Genomic DNA, 14,147 nt, shown 5'->3' on the forward strand with positions numbered 1-14,147 from the left:
CAAGAAACAGTGGAGTTCCTAATAAAGCAAGAGAACTGGTCAGGAACACATGTTAAATACTTGGTTAAATGTTATCTTCTATGTGCGTGTTTGTGTGAATGTGTGCACTTGTGTGCATGGGTATGAGTACCTAAGGAAGTCAGAGGTCAATGTTGGTGTCTTTCTCAGTTGCTCCCTACCTTTTCTTTTTCAGTAAAGTCTCTCATTGAACTTGGCCATCACCAGATGGCCTAGCTTGTCTGTCCAATGAGCTCCTGGAATCTGCCTGTCTCTGCCTCTATTGCCTACCTGCAGTAGGGGTGCAGATGTGTTGCTTTATGTGGGATTCTAGACTGGGGTCCTAATGCTTGCATGGCAGACACTTTACCAACTGAGTCATCTTCCAAGGCTAAAATTTGATTAAACAACAACTAAACAACAAAACATGACAAATAAATCACAACCTTGAAAACACAAACCAGGCCACAGACCCACAAAGTTGAAGACATAGGCAATATTTAGATAAATCTGAAGACACGAATGTAAGGGCTCCTCAAAGTTAAATCTCTGAAAAATATGAGTGGGCAGAATATATGAAAAGCAGAGATATTGTTCACCAGAAACAATGGCAGCCTGATGACACCATCATTAAACTGCTAAAGGAAGGGACTGGAAAGACGATTCATATGCATCCAGGCACACACACACACACACACACACACACACACACACACACACACACACATCAAAAGAAAACCCCACCTACCTAAAAGTCTATACATAATAAAAACACCATATGAAAATCATGAGGCAGCAAGATATTTTCAGATACATGAAAGGCAAGATGGTGTATCTAAAGATAAGATACGCTAGAGCACTCAGCAACACACAGACTAAAACTTGAGCATTGCCCAGAAGACATGCACAGGCCTTGCTCAAGGATGACACCAAGGTTCACAAAATGTCTTATAATTTTAGGCCAGGAGAAAGGGAGGTTGATATGTTCAAAGTCCTGGAAGAAAAAACGACCAACAGTAGTGGATGTTATGCTCAGCAAAGCAATCTGTCAGAATGGAAGGGGAGATGAGGACTTTACCAGGTAAACCTAAGCTAGGAGAGCGCATCACTGCCAAGCCTGCCTCATAAGAAATGCAAAGGGAGTTCTCCAAACTGAATTAAAAGGAGCCAATTCCTAGCGTGAAAACATACAAAAGTAGGAAACTCATTGGCAAGTGTAAGCATGCACTCCAGCCTAGAACATACTAGTGCTTATACCACATATGCCTTTAGGATAATGAAGAAAAGACAAAAGCATTAAAGTAGTGATATCTGTGATAAGCGGTTAAGGGCGACACAATATGAAAGGTATTAACAGTAACAACAAAAGCAGAGAAGATGTTGAAGACTGAAATTATAGGTCCTTGGGCAATCACAGTAGTAGAAGTCACTCTAAAACAACACGGTGTTTATGTAAGCCTCGTGGTCATCACCCAACAGAAACCCCTGGAAGATGCACAAGAGATAATAAATAAAAAACCAAAGCACAGCAGCTCAGATGAGAGAAAGAAAAGAAAAAATTCCTATCAAACGATCAGAAAACGACAAAATAACATCCAGTCCTTTCTAACCAGTATTACTTTAAGCATAAATGGATTAAATCCTCCAATCAATATGTGCATAGAAACTGAATAGATTTCTTTTTCAAAAAAAAGTAGACTCACTATATGTTACTGTGTCAGTCTGCCTGCCATTGCTACAGCAAATAGTTAAGGTCTGCATTGCTCATGGTTTGGGGGGCAGGCAGTTAGTCCATAATCATTTGGCTCCATTGCCTTTGTGCCAGTGATGACGCACAAACCCATGGTGAAAGAACTAGTTGAAACCTGTTTAACCTTTCGGTGACTGAGAAGCAAAAAGCAAGAAAAGGCCAGGGCCCTACTATCTCCTGCAAGGACTGTGGTAGTTTGAATGGAACTGGCTCCTATAAGCTCACTGGGAGTTTCACCATTAGGAGGTGTGGCTTTGCTTAAGTAGGTGTGACTTAGCTGGAGGAAGTGTGTCACTGTGGAGGCGGGCTTTGAGGTTTCACACATGCTCAAGTCACACCCAGTGTCTTAGACCCCTTCTCATTGCCTGTGGGTCAAGATGTAGAAATCTCAGCTCCTTCTCCAGCACCATGTCTGCCTGCACCCACCATGATGATAATGGACTAATCCTCTGAAAATTTAAGCCACCTCAATTAAATGTTTTTTCCTTTCTAAGAGTACTGAGATCATGGTGTCTCTTCATAGCAATAGAAACCCTAACGAAGACAAGGAAATTCCTAGTGATTTAACTTCCTTCCTCCTGGCCTTGCCCCCTATAAGTTCTACCATCTACCAATAGAGCTAAGCTAAGGACCAAGCTTTAATAGGGGGACCTTTGGGAGACAATCCATATCCAAGCTGTTATCTACCAGAGACTCAATTTGCCTTTAAGGACAGGCCTAGACTGAAAGTGAAGAAATGGAAACCCAAAGAGAGCTGGTATAACTGTTTCTTTATTAGTTAAATTTCTTCTTAGACAATGTCACCGATGTTCTCAAGACATGCTGTTGGCTCTCATCCCCACCACCTTACCACCCCTGTCCATGCTACATCCTCCTCACAGTCTCTCTCACACAGTTGGTTTATGACTCACTGAGAGTAACCAGGGCCATGTGTGTGACCACAGACTGAGAGCTATCCACTAGAGCATGGTGGGCTCACATGGAACAGTGGGTATACAGCTAAAGCCGGTGTGGGTGTGAGACCATCAGTGTTTTGCCATTTTGGAAAAAGAATTTGAGGATTTTGTGTGAAGTTAAACACATACATTCTCCATGATCTGGCAATTCTACTGTGCATTTAACCATATGTTCACAATTGTGTCTTCATTTAAACACATGCCTCATTTGTAGGAGAATATTCAAAGTGGCTTTATTCATAATAGTCCCAAACTGGAAGCAACCCAGTGGTCCATGGATAGGGGGAGTGGATAAACAGATTGTATTATGTTAATAAAACTGACTACCCAGCAGTGGATAGAGGAAACTACAGTCATGTCTGACAATGTGGATAAATGTGGAAATGTCATGTGGTGTGAAAGAAGCTTGTTAAAAACACAGCATGTGCTCCATAACCATGCTCATAAGATGGCCTAGAATAGGCTTAGCCACGGTGGTAGAAACCAGAATGGTGGTTCCTTCAGGGATGGAGAAAGAAAACAAATGGCATGCATGTAAGAGTGGCTGTGATACATTGTTGTCTCAAGCATAGTGAATACCCAGCCAAGGGCCGAAGTCACGGGCCAGGTACCAGCTCCAGGGCATCTGGTAGCTGCCGACGTAAAAGGCTGGAAGTGAGAGAAGCCAATGAGGAAGACTTGGTGTGAAGCTGATGACCGGGAAGTTTCCTAGTGAACTGTTGAAGTCAGTCGTGCTCAAAGGCTGAAGAACCTGGAGTCGATTGCCTGTAGGTGATAACAGCAGCAAAATGTAAAAAGGGACCATATGCCTGGAAACTAGCTTTATTCTTCTTTCTTTTTGATTTTTAGATTTACTTAAAAAAAGAAAACTGAAAGGTTCAGGCATTATGCTGGCCTGCCCCTGTTATTTGGTGGAACAGGCAGTACCCTGGTCAGCCCAAGGTTCCATGGGAACTAAGTCTGCACGAAGGTGCAGAGGACCCCTTTAAAAGACAGGTCCCTGCCCATTTATGATCTCTGTTTCCTCTCTCTGTTTCCCAGCTCTGTTTCCTCTCAGCTTCCTTTCTCTCTACTCTGTCTCCCACCTATGCGCTCGCTCTGTCTCTCTATGGCGACCGGCCATGGCGGTCAGCCATTTACCCCTGTTCCTCTTCTCTTAGTCTCCCTACTCTGCCGGGCCTTATAATAAACTTATAGTCAATATGTCTCATGTCTCAGCATTTCTCTTCTTTTTAAACAAAACAATAACAAAAACTATATGTAAGTGCATGTGAGTGTGTGTGTGTGTGTGTGTGTGTGTGTGTGTGTGTGTGTGAGAGAGAGAGAGAGAGAGAGAGAGAGAGAGAGAGAGAGAGAGAGAGAGAGAGAGAGAGAGAGGATGGGAGGGTGGGAGGGAGGGAGGGAGGGAGGGAGAAGAGAGAAAGCACACAGGTACCCATGGAGTCCAGAAGAGGGTGTTGGGTCCCCCAGAACTGGAATTACAGACAATTGTAAGCTGCCTGACATGGGTGCTGGGAACCAAACTCAAGTCCTCTGTAAGGGCAGCAAGTGCTCATACCTGCTGAACCATCTTTCCAGCCCTTTCTGTTTTTGTTGTTGTTCCACTCAAGCCCTCAGCCTATTGCCTGCCATTCATGTTCAGAGCAGATCACTCCCTACATAGTTTCCTGATTTCCTGACTCACAGGCTAACCTCTGTGATCACCCTCACAGACGTACCCAGAGTATGCTTTTTAATAGGTATTTAATTTAATAGGTATCTCTCAATCCAGTCACACTAATATCCAAAGCTAACCACCACACACAGGGCAAAGGAACTCCCAGTAGTGAGAGCTGGGAGTGCAGAACACTCTGGAGGTCATGTGTGTACAAATCCCACAAGGTGCTGGAATTTTAGCACAACCGACTTCTGTTCTTCCATTCCAGGAGACCGGAAGTCCAAAACATTAGCAGGTGTGATTGATGGTCAGTCTTTGATGGGATCTGGAATTACCATGGAAACGCCTCTGGGTGTATCTATCAAAACACTTCCAGACAGGTTTGATGATAAGAGAAAAACCACTTAACTGGGCAGCACCTTCCCAGGCTGAATACAAGAAATCGGGCTGAGGACCAGCATCCACCACTCTCTGCTTCCTGTCTATGGACATAATGAGACCCACTGATTCGTAGTTCTGCCTCCTGCCTGTGCGCTGTGATGCACAGTCCTCTCAAACTGTGAACCAAAACAAACCATTCCTTAAGTTGCTGTTTGTCAGGGCTTTGACTACAGGGCATGACTCTTCCTGAGGACACCTACTCAGGGAGAATGTGCCTTTGGCTAAGGCTTCAGCTCTTGGTGGCTTCTGGCTTGCAGATACCTCACTCTGATCTCTGCCCCCTGGGACAGCCACATTGGCTGGGGACCTTCACCTGGATCTTAACTTGATCTGCCCTGCAAAGGACCTGTTTATAGGTAAATTCATATTCATGGGGAAGCAGGACTTACCTTTTTGGGGGAGGTGGGGGACAACTAAACCATAGCACACAAGCATTTATCTATCAAAACCAAATTTATAAGAGAGGAACCTGTGACCTTGGCTTGGTGATGATTTTTTAGATATAACACCCAAAAAACATGATCCGTGAAATAAAAAACTGATAAGTTGGATTTTATTAAAATTAATAACCTCCTCTCTGTAAAAAGCACTGCTGTGGGGAAAATATTTTTAATACTTATCTAATAAAAGGCTAGTGTCTAAAATAACAATTACTCTTTAATTCGTTTTACATTTACATTTTCATAAATATATTATTTACATTTCAGAAGACAACTTTGCGGGGTCGATTCTTCTACCATGTGAGTCTCAGGGATCAAACTTCGGTAATGAGACTTGGCAGTAGGCTTCTTCACCTGCTGAGCCATCTTGCTGGCCCAACAAAGAGCTCTTACAACAACCATATGCAACAAACATGCATATGATTTAACAGCGACATCTCCTCTATGAGAGATTCCTGGCAAAAAGCACGTGAAAACCTGTTTATTGGCCATCGTCTGTCACTAAAGGGCTGCAGGTGGGAACAGTGACAGGACGATAGGAATGTGCACAACTGTGGGAATGGGCGAATTAAACAATAAATAAATACGAGGGCAGTTCTATCTGCTGGTGGGGATCCAGGCGATAGGAACTTGCAGAGACAGGCAGTAGATGCTCACAGAGCTCACTATAGCCTTGCCAAGTGTTCAGAATCACACCCCTGGCTGTGTTCCCCACAGTAAAACCTGCCCACAGACACACACCTAGGGTAGTGTTATTTACAACCAACCAAACTGGAAAAGCCAAGTGTGCTTCATTCAGAAGGTGAATCCATGGTGGTTCCGTGCTGTAGTGGAAAATTATTTAGCAATGAAAAGAGTTGGGCTACCAAGGCATGAAAAGATTTTAGAAGAACATCTGTTATGTAAAAATCTTTAACCTGAAATAGTTTTTACATTTATGTATTTACCTGTATGACGGCATGTATGTGGCATCTATGTGAGTCTAAGTGTGTAGGCACCTGTGTGGAGGTCAAAAGACAGTCTATAGGAGTCCCTTCTCTCCTTCTGCCATATGGGTTCCTGGGGCTTAACTCATGTCATCAAACTTGGTAGTAATGAGCCATCTTACCAGCCCTGCTTTAAATTTTTGTTTGTTTGTTTGTTTAGTGTGTTAGTGTAATTGTATACACCACATTTTGTGTATGGCTAGAGGACAGTTAGTGATGCTGATTCTCTCCTACCCTGTGGATCTCAGGAATTGAGGCTCAGGTTGTAAGCTTGGTGGTGGCTGGTGCCTTCACTCTTGGAGCCACCTCATCAGCTGCCCCTTGCTCCCACTGGCCCAGCCTGTTTGTATGGAGCAAGGTTTGGTCCCAAACTTACTCTCCTGCCTTGACCTCCTGAGTGTTGCCATTGTGGACATGTGCCACCATGCCCGGCTAGATGAATTTTAGCTGTGTACTGCTAATGACAGAAGCTACAAAGAGACAGATACAATGTGATTCTAAGTTCATGGCAGTCTGGAAAGAGCAAAGCTACAGCAAGGGTGAAGAGACAAGTGGTTGCAGCCATCTGGGGGAAGGGTTGAACAGGCGAAGCAGAAGTGTCCTGAGTGATCCCAGAACTTTACAGCATAGAATGTGGCTTAATTTACTCAAATTAAAAAAAAAATCTGGGGAGATGGAGATGGGATGTCACAGAGCAATCTAAATATATTACAAGTGCATGAAAGAACCCCATGGAAACGGGGTGGGGGGAGAAAGAGCCTGTTCTCAATAATTTTAGAAAGAAGGCGAGTTCGTAGAAGGGAAGGTTAAAAAGCTGTAAATAAGCATGGTACTGCAGCTTGTAAAGTTGTTTCCCATGGGGTGGGCCAGTGAGCTTACAGTAGGCTAAGTATGTGTGTTGGGAGGGGCAGCTGGGTAAATGGATGGTGTCAGTGACAGGGGAGCAAGTAGCGTGAGAAGTTCTATATGTATACAGGGAGAGGGCCTGAAGATCCTTGTGGAAACAGGTCAGAACTGGAGATTGTGTGAACCCATGTGTAGCTCAACATCAGACGACTAATGTATAAAAGTACACATATGACATCGTCATAGATGATAAGAGACACCAGCACATTTTTGTCTCTGTCAGCTGGGAGGGCCTAGAAGCCGGGACACATATGTAGCAATGACCACACTGCATGCCAGGTCATGGGTTCTAAGACCACTGTCCATTAAAAAAGAACCAGGAATCTTAGGAGAAATGGCTGATTCTAAGACCAGGACAGAGAATACATTATATGGGGTCAGAGACGGCTCCGTAGATAAGAGTGCTTGCTTGCTGTGCAAGGATGAAGACCCCAACATCCACATATAAAGCCAGGGAGAGCCTGTAATCCTGCAGAGTTCAGAGGGGCAGGGGAGATGGAAGGATTCCTGCAGACTTGCTGGCCACCACAGCTGGTAAAAATAGCAAGCTCCAGGTTCAGTGAAATTTCAAGGAAATAGAGAGTGCTAGAGCAGGACACCAAATATTCTCTGACCTCTGCACCCACACCCATGGGTCCATGCTCCCCACCACACACATACACGCATGTGCTTGCAAAGAAATATAATATAATCCTAGAGTAATAAATAGTATAATAATAATTTTATTATTAATAAAATAATAAGTAATAAGTAATACGAAATAAGTAATGAGCAATAAGAAAATGAAGAATGTTAACAAATAGCTGCTGCCCCCACAACAAATGTCAAAAAACACCACATCGGTGGTAGGATGTCAAAGTGTGTAAGAGCCACTCAGGAGAGCCCAAACTGGAGCAACAGGAATGAAAATGAAGAGTTTTTGACTCTAAAATAAATACCCATGGTTCATAGTGATAAGAAGAAGTGAGTGAATAAATTAATATAGGGGGATCAAAGACAGAAATATCCACCCAGAAGACTTGTAGAAATCTGTGCAGATGATCTGTCCCTGGGGAGCTGGAGCAAAAGTCCCTGCTTCCCACAGGTAGGTTGGGCTGAAAGCATTGGGACTTTCATACCGAGTGATAAAGAGTGGGAGACCTGCATGGGCTCTTGTCAGCTGTGGGGCCCAGGCAGGTGGATTTCCTTTCTCAACCTCGAGGTTCTCCTACAGGTTGGAGGTAATGGATCCCAAGCGTCTACAGTGGTGGTTGTGAGGATTAACTGTCTACAAAGCCGTGCAAACAGGTCTCGGGACACAGTGCTCAATGAATTATAGCATTGTTCTTTTTAAAGCTGCAGTGTTAATCTGCTCAGGCTTCTGTAATGAAATGCACACTGCATGCTGGGCGACTTAAGTAGTAAGAATTAATTTTCTCACAGTTCTGAACACTTAAAAGTCAAGGTCCAGCACAGTGGGGTTTGCAAGGCAGCTGGATCTCTGGCTTGCAAATGAATGCTTTATCCTCACGTGGCCTTCTCTTGCTTGCTGGAAAGAAGGAGAGAGAGAGAGAGAGAGAGAGAGAGAGAGAGAGAGAGAGAGAGAGAGAGAGAGAGAGAGAGGAAATCATCTTCTCATAAGGTCACCAATCCTTTAGACTTGAGGCCTCATCCTCTGACCTCGTGTAGCCTGTATAGCCTGTGTAGCCTTAATTATGTCCTAAAGCTCTATTTCCAAATATAGTCACACCGGGGATTATGGCTTCAATGCATGAATTGGGGTGGGGTGGAGCATGGGCACGATTCAGTCCATTCTATCTTTACCAGTTGCTAACTACGTTGAGAAAAATCTCTCCAGTTCCATGGGGCTTTTTTTCCTTTTCATTTTAAAAAATTGAGGTATTATTTTTATCCAATAAAATGCACACATTTTAAAATACTGCTAAGTGAGCTTTTTAAAGAATTAATCCTTTTTATTTTAGAATAGTTTTAGATTTACAGAAAAAAATGGAAAAGATGGTCTGGAGATTTCCCATAGACTCAGTAGCCTGTTTGTCCATTATTAAAACATTAAGTTAGGAAGATACCTTTAATGAGTGATTACTGTCATAGTATCACAAACTAATGCCCAGCTTCTATGTACATTTCCATAGTTTTTACCTAATCTCTCCTTTCTGTTCTAGTATTCCACTAGGATTTGGTCATGTCTCCTTTAGTTTCCTTTTGTCTGAGACAGTTCCTTAAGTGTCCTTGTTTTGGGATGATCTTGACAGTTTTGAGGATTGGTTTAACATTGAGGGTCCATTTCACAGGGTATTGAATAACTGAAACCTCTGGGCATTGTATGTGAGAGATTTTCTAGATTAGGTTAATTGAGACTAGAAGACCCACCCTAAATGTGGATAGCTCCATTCCGTAGGCTGGAGTCCTGGGCTGAATAAAAAGGAGAAATGCTAAATAATTGCATTCTTCTCTCTGCTTCTTGGCTGTGGATACAATGTGACAGGCTGCCTCGCCCTCCTGCCACCATGCTTCCCAACACCATAGACTGAATCCCTCGCAGTCTATGCTGAAAAACACCTGTTCCTTTCAAAGTCGTTTCCTGTTGGATATTTGGTTATAGTAATAAGGAACAGAAATAATAAGAGTGATGAGGAGTTTTGTAGACGCCTCTTCTCCAGGACTGATGCCTTCTCATCTCTGGACTGTGCATATGGATTTCAGAGCAGAAGACCTCAGGGGTATGGTGCCATTTCACCCTGTCATTTCAATGGCCCACAGGCAATTTGACTTACCACTGTTTGTCACTTGGATGGAGTGGCATTTGTCAACTGTTACTCTCATCCTACCCACTCTCCTTTCTACGTGGTTCTCTTTGAATGAGGTCACTGGGCACAGTCTATGCTGAGGGCTAGGAAGCTATGCCCCAAACCCTTGAGATAGAAAGAGCTACATGAATTATTTAGGATTCTTCTGTGTGTAAAATGTATCTCTGTGCTATTTTCCCCCATATTTATTTATATCAGTGTAGGCTAACAAAAATTCATTTTATTTTGGGGATATTATAATCGAATATTTTTTATAACTTTGGTTTCCATATCCTGTTGACAAGATCCCCATTTTTTTCCCTTCTCCTTCTTCCTCCTTATGTCCCACGCATGCATGTGTGTGCCAAGGGAGAGGGAGAGGCGTCCAGGTCAATGAGCCTGCCCCAAAGACATACCCTTAGTATGTCCTTCATCTAGTTAAGCCCTACCCTCTAGAGTTTCCAGAACCTTCAAAGTAGGGTCACTAGTCAGGGACCAGGAATTCAATGCACGAGGTTGTGGGAGACATTTTATATTCAAACCATTGCATACACGATGACGGTGCATAGGCCTGACTGGCCACTGAAGGAGCCTAGGGGAGAAGCAAGAAAGGTTCTGTGGCAAGCCCAAGGCATCTGGTAACTGAAGGGTTTATTTCACTGCTGTAGTGTAGATCTTCAATGTTTTCTCAGGGGTTACGTGTGGAAGTCTTGGTCCGTGTACACTCCAGAACAGCATCCTGAGGAGATATTTAGTATTGAAAACTAAAGGTTGTTTTTTTTTTTAATTTAAAAGAAATTTTAAGAAAGGTAGTTATGCTTTATTTTTTTACACTTTTAATTAGTGTGTGTGTGTGTGTGTGTGTGTGTGTGTGTGTGTGTGGGTGGGTGTACACACATGCCACAGCATATTTGTGCAGGTCAGAGGGCAACTTCCAGGAACTTGTCCTCTCCTTCTACCTACTGGGTCCCTGAAACCCAGTTCAGGTCATCGGGTTTGGTGGCAGGTGCCTTTCTCTACAGAGCCATCTCACTGACCTTATTTTGGTTTTATTTAACAAGTTTGACTTTGAACATCATAGGACTTGAGTCAATTGTTTTGTAACTATTATTTTATGTGCGTGTGTGTTCACATCACAGTGTGCATGTGGAGATTAGAGGAGAACGCAAGAGAGTCGGTTCTTTTTTCCCTACTTTCTTGAGTCTTGGGAATTGGACTCAGGTCATCAGACTTGGCCGCAGGTGTTCTACCAGCTGAGCCACCTTGCTGGCCCATACAAGAAAGATTTTTATACCCCAAACCACACAGGAGGGAAGGAAACATGATGATGTAAGTATGTTTTCCTTCCCCAAAATAGATGGATCAGATGGGAGGATGGAGAGTAGGAGGGGATGTGTCTGGAGCTTAAATGCTGGTCCCTAAGAAGAGGCTGAGCCCTCCTGTCTGTTTGGGTTAAATCTTTGGTTGGTGGGTGTGCAGCTGTGATCACAGGATCCCAAAGAAAAAGTCAGATTCTCTGTGAGAACAGGAGGGGTGAAGTCTTGTCCTAGTTTACTTTCTGCTGCTGTGATAAAGACCGTGTCCAAAAAAGCAACCTGGGGAGGAAAATGTTTGTTTGGTTTGTACATCTGGACCACAGATCATCACTGAGGGAAATCAAGGCAGGAACTCAAGCAAAGGAAGAATATCGAGGCAGGAGCTGAAGCAGAGGCCATGGAGGAGTGCTGCTTACTGGCTAGTTCCCCATGGCTCACTCAGCCTGCTTTCTAAAATAACCTAGGACCACCTGCCCAAAGGTGGTACTGCCACAGTGGGCTGGACGCTCTCACATCAATCATAAATCAAGAAAATGTTGGCAGGCAGTGGTGGTAAATGCCTTTAATCCTAGCACTTGGGAGGCAGAGGCAGGTCTGGTTGCAGAGCTAGATCTGGGATAGTCAGGGCTACACAAAGAAACCTTTGTCTTGGAGGGGGGGCAAGGAAAAGGAAAGGAAAGAAAGGAAGAAAAAGATCAAGTCTTCACAGGCTTGCCTCTAGGCCAATCCGATGGAGGCATTTTCTCAAGGGAAGTTCCCTTTTCTCAGATAACCCTAGCTTGTGTTAAGTTGATCAGATTTAAACAGAAAAGTGGATCTGAGCAAAGTAGCACATTGTAACAATACTACTAAGAATAGCAATAAAGGCAGATGGTGCTGACATTAGCTCTTTTATCCATCCTGGTAACACATGTATGAGGTGGGCACATTTCAGCACAATGGAGAGTCCCACTGGACTGTCATTGGTGGACGTTAACTGTTCGCCAGTGCTTTTGCATATGTTAATTCATTACACTTCTTTTTCTATGAGAAGAAGTGAGGTTTTATTCAAGAGATTCTCTGGGCCACATGATTGGTCAGAGACATATCTGGGCTTGCATCCAGGACTCCAATCACCTGAGTTCTTTCCACTATGCTACCTGTGTTCAATAAATACATTTAAAAAATAGCTCAGTGGGTAGAGTGCTCGCTGAGCATGGGCTAAGCCCTGGGTTCCAGTCCCAGCACTGTACCAACCAGGCCAGAGGACACATTTGTGCTCCCTGCACTTGGAAGGTGAAAGCAGGAAGACCAGAAGCTCAGGGTCACCCTCAGCTGCATAGTGAGCTTGAGGTCCTGTGTCAAAAATAAATAAATAAATAAATAATCAAAAAGGATTGAATTTGGCATCCTGCTTTAGAGAAAAGATGACGACTTAGGGCTGAGACCGGGATGTTCAAACACTACAGGAGAAAGGGTGAGAGCAGGATGGAGTGTGGAGGCATGCTGGATGAAGCTGAAGACAAAACTGGAGCCTATAATGTCACCATACCCTAGAGAAGAGAGTAGAGGGTATTGTTTGAGACAGAGGCCCGCTAGGCTCTGCTATGTAGACTGCGTAGGTCTCAAATTCAGAGATCTACCTGCCTCTGCCTCTGCCTCTGAAAAAAGTATCCTTAAGAGAAGACAATGAGGATGACAGTGACAGGGAGTGCAGTCAATCCTGTGCACCCATTCCCACTATGGGGAGTAAAGGCTCCTTAACAGGAAAGAAAACCAACTAAATAAGAGGAGGTAAGGAGAGAGGGGACACTCCGTAGCCCATTAATGGGGTACTGAAGGGGATAATGATGGGGGGTACTTCAGGGGTCAGCAAAAGCCACCAGTAGGCAAGGATTATGGAGCTCACTAAAGCAGGGGAGCCAGCCACTGTCACCTGTGTTCAGGCCAACATTCACAAGCAAGCAGAATAGTGGCCACATGGCAGAAGCGAGAGGAGGCTTTGGGTGTGCCCTGGTTGGAAGCTGCTGGTGGCAAGGCCGTGAACCAGGACATTCTTGTGAAAGGAGGTGGAAGGCTTAACCAGTTTTTCTCAGGTTTGACATAAATTGGAATAAGGGCTCAAATTTAGTCTTTGGGGTTGATTGAGGGGGTGGGAATCATTGCTTAGCTGCTTCCTTCTTTGCTTCTTCCTCTTCCTCCTTCCCTTCCTCCTTCACCCGCCCCCCCCCCCACTCCTCTTCCTTCTCCTTGAGACAGGGTTTCTCTCTGTAGCCTTGGCATTCCTAGAAATCGCTCTGTACATTAGGCTGGTCTTGAACTCAGATCCACCTTCCTCTGCCTCCTGGATGCTAAATGCATACGGCACCATGCCTCACTTGCTTAGCTTCTTGTTTTGGCTGCTAGAGACTGTTTTCTGACCTATGAAAACAGGGGCTGAGATGGCACAGCTTATTGATAGGGGCTGGTGGCTGCAGACTGTGGGCTGTAGTTCTAGTTTTGTATGCGATCTAGCCAGTGCTCATTTGTATATTCAATTTCTCAGTACATCAAAGGGGACACAAGAGGCAAGCTTTATTTGGAATAATTTAAACATTTCAATGAGTAAAAACAGTAGAGGCTTATAACTCATTCAGATAAAAAATGATTTGTGAGTTTATTTTAATACAAAATAAAGAAAGTGGGGGGGTTGCTCTGCATTCTTCCCTCTGCGTGATGCCAGCTGAAACATACAGAAAGCATGACAGGGTAAGAGACTGAGGGCGGGGCTGGAGAGATAGCTCATTGGCTAGGAGTACTTGCTGTTCTTGCAGAGGACCTGGGTTCAATTCCCAGCACCCCTCTCAGGCAGCTCACAAATGATCTCTAGCTCCAGCTCCAGGGACTCTGACCCCCCGCTTCACCTCCTGTATTCATGTGCACATACCAACATA

The sequence above is a fragment of the Cricetulus griseus genome, chromosome 2, assembly GCF_003668045.3.
Source record: "Cricetulus griseus strain 17A/GY chromosome 2, alternate assembly CriGri-PICRH-1.0, whole genome shotgun sequence".
Classification (NCBI taxonomy): Eukaryota; Metazoa; Chordata; class Mammalia; order Rodentia; family Cricetidae; genus Cricetulus; species Cricetulus griseus.